Raw genomic sequence first — 7,969 nt, forward strand, 5'->3', positions numbered from 1 at the left:
GTTGAAAATCAGTGGAGAGTGAAGATCGGAGTTCGGGAGTTAAAAGATCGAGGAAAGTCGATTTTGACGGTGAAACAGGTTCGACCTTGCTTGATCCTCATTCGGAAGGAATTTGTTGGCTGTCCCCATGTTAATCCCTGCGAAATAGCAGAAAGGATTGGGAAAAGTTTTGTAAAGGAAAGGTCAGTGCCTTTAAGCCGTTTCATTTCCATCTTCGTAAATTCTCTGTGGGAAAAGTATAGTTTGACATGGAACTGCAGCAACATGACGTGAAAGAGAATTTAAATTGTCTAAAAAGTCTCTCCTTTAATGGACTGTAAGCATTTTGAACTTTTGCAGTACTACTTAGAAGAACTGTTTTTGCAACATCGCTTTAAGAACTGTTTAAGCTGCCGCACAGCAGCTGACTTCCGGTTACGTTAGTTGTTTGTTTACTTTTGGGGGTTTGTTTTCAGTGTTTAATAAACGTTTTGTTTGTTATAAAAACCCTGCCTCACTTATATATTTATTGTTGCTGAATCCGTAACAGAACCTAAAGTCAGATATATCAGCATTACAGTGGAGTAAAGGAAATTACAGAGGCATGAGAGAGGAGTTGGCCAGAATTTATTGGAAAAGAACATAGGCAGGAATGATGGTAGAACAGCAAAGTCCGGAATTGCTGGAAGCAATTTGGAAGGCACAAGATATATACATAGAACATAGAAAGCCTACAGCACAATACAGGCCCTTCGGCCCACAAAGTTGTGCCGAACATGTCCCTACCTTAGAAATTACTAGGCTTACCCACAGCCCTCTATTTTTCTAAGCTCCACGTACCTATCCAAAAGTCTCTTAAAAGACCCTGTCATATCCACCTCCACCACCGTTACTGGCAGCCCATTCCACGCACTCACCATTCTCTGAGTAAAAAACTGATCTCTGACATCTCTTCTGTACCTACTCCCCAGCATCTTAAACCTGTGTCCTCTTACGGCAACCATTTCAGCCCTGGGAAAAAGCCTCCAACTATTCACACGATCAAAGCCTCTCATTATCTTGTACACATCTATCAGGTCACCTCTCATCCTCTGTCGCTCCAAGGAGAAAAGGCTGAGTTCACTCAACCTATTCTCATAAGGCACGCTCCCCAATCTAGGCAGCATCCTTGTAAATCTCATCTGCACCCTTTCTATGGCTTCCACAACCTTCCTGTAGTGAGGCGACTAGAACTGAGCACAGTACTCCAAGTGGGGTCCGACCAGGGTCCCACATAGCTGCAACATTACCTCTCAACTCCTAAATTCAATTCCACGATTGATGAAAGCCAATACACCATACACCTTTTTAACTACAGAGTCAACCTGCTCAGCTGCTTTGAGTGTCCTATGGACTCGGACCCCAAGATCCCTCTGATCCTCCACACTACCAAGAGTCTTACCATTAATACTATATTCTGCCATCATATTTGACTTACCAAAATGAGCCACTTCACATTTCTTTGGGTTGAACTCCATCTGCCACTTCTCAGCCCAGTTTTGTATCCTATCAATGTCCCGCTGTAACCTCTGATAGCCCTCCACACTATTCACAACACCTCCAACCTTAGTGTCATCAGCAAACTTACTAACCCATCCCTCCACTTCCTCATCCAGGTCATTTATAAAAATCATGAAGAGTAAGGTTCCCAGAACACGCACGGGGTCACAGCGAGAGTGTACAGACTCCTTCCAGGCAGCGGCGGGTCGCTGGTACTGTACAGCGTTGTGCTCACCACTACACTACCGTGTGACTGTGTGTCCGACTGGATGCTTTGGGAGTAGGTCTGTGTACGTGAGTCCTCTCAGTCTCGTCCACCCCCCCAACTAGCATTTCCGACTCTCCCCGTATTGCCCGCACGGTGTTCCATTTCCCGTTCTTTCAGTCTAACCCACACCGGCACCCACTCATTGCCAGGAGGGTTCGGGCGATGTGATGGGCCGGACCTCACACACAGTCTCCCTTTGCACTGGACTCGATTCGTAGCTTCAGCGACGGTGACGTGGGAGCAACGCGGGATGGAAACTCCCTGACAAAGCGAAGCTGCGCCAGAGAGTTGGGAAAGACTCCGAGCGGAGGTTTCTGAAGAGAAATGAAGATCGCTGTGGGATTCGTTTGTGTTGTTGTAAGTTAGCAACCAGATCAGTCTCTATGGGGATTTGTCCATTCCTGGGAGGCGAGAGAATATGTAAGAATTGGCCAACAAAATTTGAGTAATAACTGTTTGATGACGGTCGCAGGGTGAGGCGGGGCTTTTCCCTGTATGTTGTCGCTGGACGGAACTTCCCGGAAAGGCTGGAACTTCGTGCGCTCAGTCACGCCGCGGAGAAACTTAGTGATTGCTTCGAAACAAGTACCCCTTTGGGAGCTTCTTAAGGTTTGCCAAAGATTGAGGATCTTTGCAAGACAACATACCCCGGCCACGCTTTCCCCTGAAATTCGAAACCTATGGATTTCAGGCCGACTTCACCGAGAGAATATATTCCCATTCTCACTTTACTCTTCACTGCAACAGGTAGATGAAGTGGTTTTAAATATAAGCAATATACACATCTTTACACAGACTCACACAGTATCAGACGGTAAATGCAGACATTTTGTAATGTGTGATGCTGTCAGGTTTACGCTAAATATATTGATATTGGATTTTTGAGGCGGTATATGTCATTAGTCAGACAGCGCTAGGAGTACAGTGGGCAGTTTTGAACACCTTGTCTGGGAAAGGATGTGCTGGTATTGGAGGAGGTCCAGAGGTAAATGGACTCACTCAGTATGAGACGGTGAATGCACACAATAACTGTCCCAGTCAGATCCTTCCTGCATGCCCGGGGCATCACCCGCTGCCGGCGGGAGGACTCTAGTCTGAAAGAGACATTGCACACCCGGGTGGTGAAGAGGCTGTGGAGAAAGAGGAAAGGACTCCTGTCGCATTTCATCCCGAGCCGCAGCGTGGGAGCGGGCTCTCTGATCTACGGGTTGTTCGCAGGGACACACACACTGACGAACACCCAGGGCTGCTGGCAGACCTTCAATTCGGTGAAAGACGCCGTTTGGTCGGAGTGAAACTTGTTGGAGGTGATTGTTGGAGAGGATGCCGCTGACTGGCGCATTTCAGGCTGCGGGAGTAGGTGCTGAGCGACGTACTGAAGCTTGGTGCAGCCGTAGCAAGGGCTTGGAGGAGAAGGACTACGTGTAGAGTTCTCCCACTCGAGAGGGAGGGGCAGGAGACTCCTCAATTATTGTAGCATTTATTATAAAACCCCAGAGTGCCACACGAGTGGCAGCAGTGTTGGAACAGTATCAAAGGCACTGACCATGAAAAGCCAGGGAACTGTTTATTCTTGCTTGTAAATATTTTTACTGTAAATCGTTTATTTTGTTAAAAATACTATTGTGTGATACTGTTACATTTAGGCTAAATACACTGTTACTCAATTTTTTGGGGCTGTATACTTCATTGGTCAGATCACACTTGGAGTATTTTGAGCAGTTCTAAGAAAGGATATGCTGATGTTGGAGAGGGTCCCAGAGGGTCGTCAAGTATTAATGTATCAGGTGTGTTTGATGGATTTGAGCCTGTACTTGCTGGAGTTGAGAAGAATGGTGGTATCTCATTGAAACCTACCAGTATTGAATAGGCCTACATACAGTGGAGCAGATGTCAACAACAGTGAGGGAGTCTAGGACCAGAAGACACAGACGTGAGGAGAAATTTCTTTAGCCAGAGGGTGATGAATAGGTGGAATCTGTTGCCACAGAGGGCTTTGGAGGCCAAGATATTGGGTGTGAGGTTGACAGGTTCTTGATTAGTATCAGTGTCGCAGGTTACTGTGAGAAGGCAGGAGAGTGGGATTGAAAAGGGTAATAAATCAGCCATGATGGAATTGTGGAACAGACTCAGTGAGCCAAATGGCCTAATTCTACTCCTTTGTCTTATTCTCATATGGTCCATGATCATATTCGGGCTGGAGATCTGTAACTAGCCGTGTGGCACTGCCACCTGAACTGGGACCTTTGCTGTTTGTGATGGATAAATGAGAGTTCTAATATCGGTTACCATGTTCATTGTTGGGGACTGGACAAGGGCTGATAAATTACAGGCCACGTGCCGTTCGTTGATCCATTCCAACTCCCCATCTGAGTATCAAACTGTGGACCAGCCGGCAAGAATCGAATGGCCACAGACCCAATGTGATTAACTTAGTTTACCTTTCCACTCCAGGATCGGTAACCACGACGTGTGAACATTCTCCTCTGGCACAGCAACACTTAATCACTCACACGTTACCCTTGTACAGTGTGACAGGGGCCTCAGGTGCAGTGTGTGTTTCAGACAGGATATCAGTGTCGTGGTTTAAATAGCTAACATTCCATCTCAGGCCTCTTTCACTAATTTGGCATGTCTCTGAAATCAGATCTAAAGGATGAGTCAAAGCAGATCCACCATTTAAGAAGCGAATGACATTTATTGACTTTATGACCAAAAATATTCCTTCTGTTTGAATATGCAAGGCCAAAATCATTGAGACAAGCGTTTATATTTTGTGTAAATAGATGGAAATGGTGCGCAGGCAACTAACTGTACTTTTCAGAGCTTTGATTTTTTTTGTCATTCGTTTTGTAGAGTCTCCTGTTTCATGGAAGTCTGTGACGAGTATGAATTTCAGGTTGTATACTTTATACATTCTCTGATGTTAAATGAACAAAAATGAAATGCATAGGTGCCCAGTAGTCCGTAAGTACCTCCAAGTTCGATTGGTGTCACCAAATCAGTTTTGCCCTTCATAAATACATTCAGTGACTTGACCTTTCACTATGACTATGTGAGGTTTTTTCTCCACACCTACCCCCCCCCCCCCCCGCATTACAAAACTGCAATCGATTGTTTACACTCCTCAGCTGGGTAAAGTATACCCCCTGCATCCAACCTCTCAATCTGTCAAAATGTTATATGTTTGATTCAATCTTCTCTAATTCTTCCAACCCTCAATGTACGTGGGCCTAGTTGACTCAATCTCTCTTCATATCTCAGTCCTGCCATCCCAGGAAACAGTCTGGTGAACCGTCCCCTCACTGCCTGAACTGCAAGTATATCCATTTAGCTGAGACTGAACTGCACACAACACTTCACTGAACAGATTCCATTTCCCTGTGTATCTCTGGCAGGTAAACTGAATGGATTTGAGGTTTCCGTCAAAACAAACAACCCAGTGGTGGAATTTGGACACTCCCTGGAGGTGACCTGCAGTACAGCATGTACAATCCCAGAAATAACTGTGGAATATAAACCAGGAATAATTTCCAGGGATAGAACTCAAGGTGATAAGTGGATTACAGATCGATTTCTGAGTATTCAGACATGGGATTTCACTGTGTCCTGTACTGTAACCTGCAGATCTGAAAACAATGCAGTGAAGGAGGACAAACGGGTGATCCCAGTGTACAGTAAGTGAAATCTCTTGTTCTAAACTTATCAGGTAGCAGAGTATCAAAGGATGAAAGGCAGCAAAATAAAATTATGTATCACTTGATAATGCTACACAGAAAGATGCTGCTGTGTGTCGGGTGAGGTAGTGAGTGGCCATTTCACTCCCCGAAATGCATTCACAGTCTAAGATGGGTTCAGGGAATAACATTGAACAGAGGCAATTTTACAGAAATGGAGAAAGGCAGTTCAGAGAGTCTCAGGTCAGGAAAAATGTGTTGCTTTTTCACACTCCGAAGTGTTGAACCAACATGCTGAATCACAGGATTAGTTAGTTATTGGATATTCACATCTGAGTCTCACAGTGACAGATGAATGATTTTCTTTTGGTGTAGAATGAAGAGATTCATCAGACACGGAATGTTACAGGGTGGGAAGCTCCACAGGCACATTCCATTCCACACCTTGTTCGTCAGTAGAGGTACTGGTCAAGGAGCACCCCTTGATACAAGATCAACAAAATAACCTGATAAGTTTACACTGGTGATCACCAAACTGAAGTCTGATACTCAACTGGGATGGTAAAGCAAAGTGCAAGTTAAGTTTCAATTAATGAGAGCAGAAGGTCATAAGTACTACTACTTGTGACCGTGGCCACAGCCAGAGTGAGAATGTGAAAGTTAGGGAAAACATTCTAAAGAGTATATGACCTATGAGTGATGGACTGGGTATACTGGGCTCCCAGTATCAGCTGACCAGACTCCAGCTCCATCCATCAGTATTTACCACTGCAAACTGAACTGCAGTGAATTTCTTGTGTGTCTTGCAGCTTCCAGGGATCCTCAGCAGAGTCCTTGTAGAAGTGAATCAGAAGATCACATTAACATGTGAGGTCCCAAACGTCTATCCAGCTGAGAAGATGAGAGTACGATGGTTCTGGGACAGTGAACAACAGAATTCAGTAACAAATTGGCCAGATGCCACCACAGTCAGGGCAACAACTACATGGCACCACGAGAGACCGGTGTCTCCTGCATGGCAGATTTTGAGGATTATCCTTCAATTCCACCGATGACATTTCCATTGAGGTTTACAGTGAGTATGTTCACAGCACTCAGACAAGGACCAGAACTCAGTTTCCTGTTGTTTGTCAGTGGTGTTTCCTCAAGCGATTCTGTCTCTGTTGATTGAACTGGTAGCCCGAGTCACAAAACATCCCCAGTCAATGGGTCCATTTGCTAGTGAAATGACTAGTTTTTAATTGGAAAATGGTGATCAAGGAAGATAAGCATAAAGCTGCATATATAAAACAAATTATGGTCTTACAGAGTGATGGAGCAGGCTCAATGGGCCATGTGACTAGGTCCTGTTTCTAGTTATATCTTTGTTTGATGATGTTCTCTGAATAAACTTAACTGAGTTACCAGTTGTGGTGTTTGTTATTGAGGGATAGTGCAGAACACAGCAGGACACCAGCATGCAGGATACACAACTGAGCTTTATTAATAACCCTTTGCTTGTACTATATGTGAACTTCTCCCATGTGGGAGTGGCTAACTGAGTGGCATAGGAATAACACTATTAGCTAGCACTACATCTCCCCTTCTTGGAAAAAAGGAGAAACTGCGCATGTACTGCGTGAGTGTCTGGTGTGGTGAAAGGTTTTCCAGGAACATGTTCAAAATCATAGCCGTACCACATAAGCTTCATTCTGAATCTTTGGAGATGTGGAGGCATCATCCAAGTTTCCAGCTGAGGATGCTGAGAAGTGGCTTGTGATCTGTTACAAGTCGGAGTTTAATGCCTGTCAAGCAGTAGCTGAAGTGTCAACAAGCTCACATGAGAGCCAGCATATCCTTTTCGATTTGCCCGTCATTCTATTCAGTAGGAGTCTGTGTTCTTGATGCATGTGCCACCGGTTTCTATGCACCACTGCAGTATTGCATGAGCACTCCCCCAATGGAAAAGGCACCTGCTTGGACCTTGGTTGCTACTCGCGGATCAAAGTATGCCAACGTTAGTGGAGAGGTAATCTCTGCTTTAAGTGATTTGAATGACTTCTCCAGTGGTGTGTCCCGAATCCAAATGTTTCTGTTAGAGAGGAGGTCTCGTAGTGGTTTTGTTTTCTCTGCCAAATCTGGAATGAACCTTCCCAGTTGATTTTCCATGCCAAGGAAACTACGGATCTCTGATACATTGTTCCATGTTCTGAACTCCTCCCAGTTTGTCTGACTCTGGTGACCCTCCCTCTGAGAACAATTGGTGGCCTATGAACTTCAGCACCAACTTTATGAATTTGCATTTCTTTTTGTTCAGGGTGATTCCAGCCTGTTTTATTTTCTCAAGGCAGCTTCCACTCTTTGGTCATGTTCCTCACATGAGTCTCCAACGGTGAGTATTTTGACCATATGGCAGGGAACTCCTTCTAGTCCCTCCAAAATTTGGTTCACCCTCATCTGAAAGAGTTGAAGGGCTGATGAGAAGCCAAAAGGGAATCTCTTGAAGGCATGCCTTTCATATGGTGTG

The sequence above is a fragment of the Hypanus sabinus genome, chromosome 16, assembly GCF_030144855.1.
Source record: "Hypanus sabinus isolate sHypSab1 chromosome 16, sHypSab1.hap1, whole genome shotgun sequence".
Lineage (NCBI taxonomy): Eukaryota > Metazoa > Chordata > Chondrichthyes > Myliobatiformes > Dasyatidae > Hypanus > Hypanus sabinus.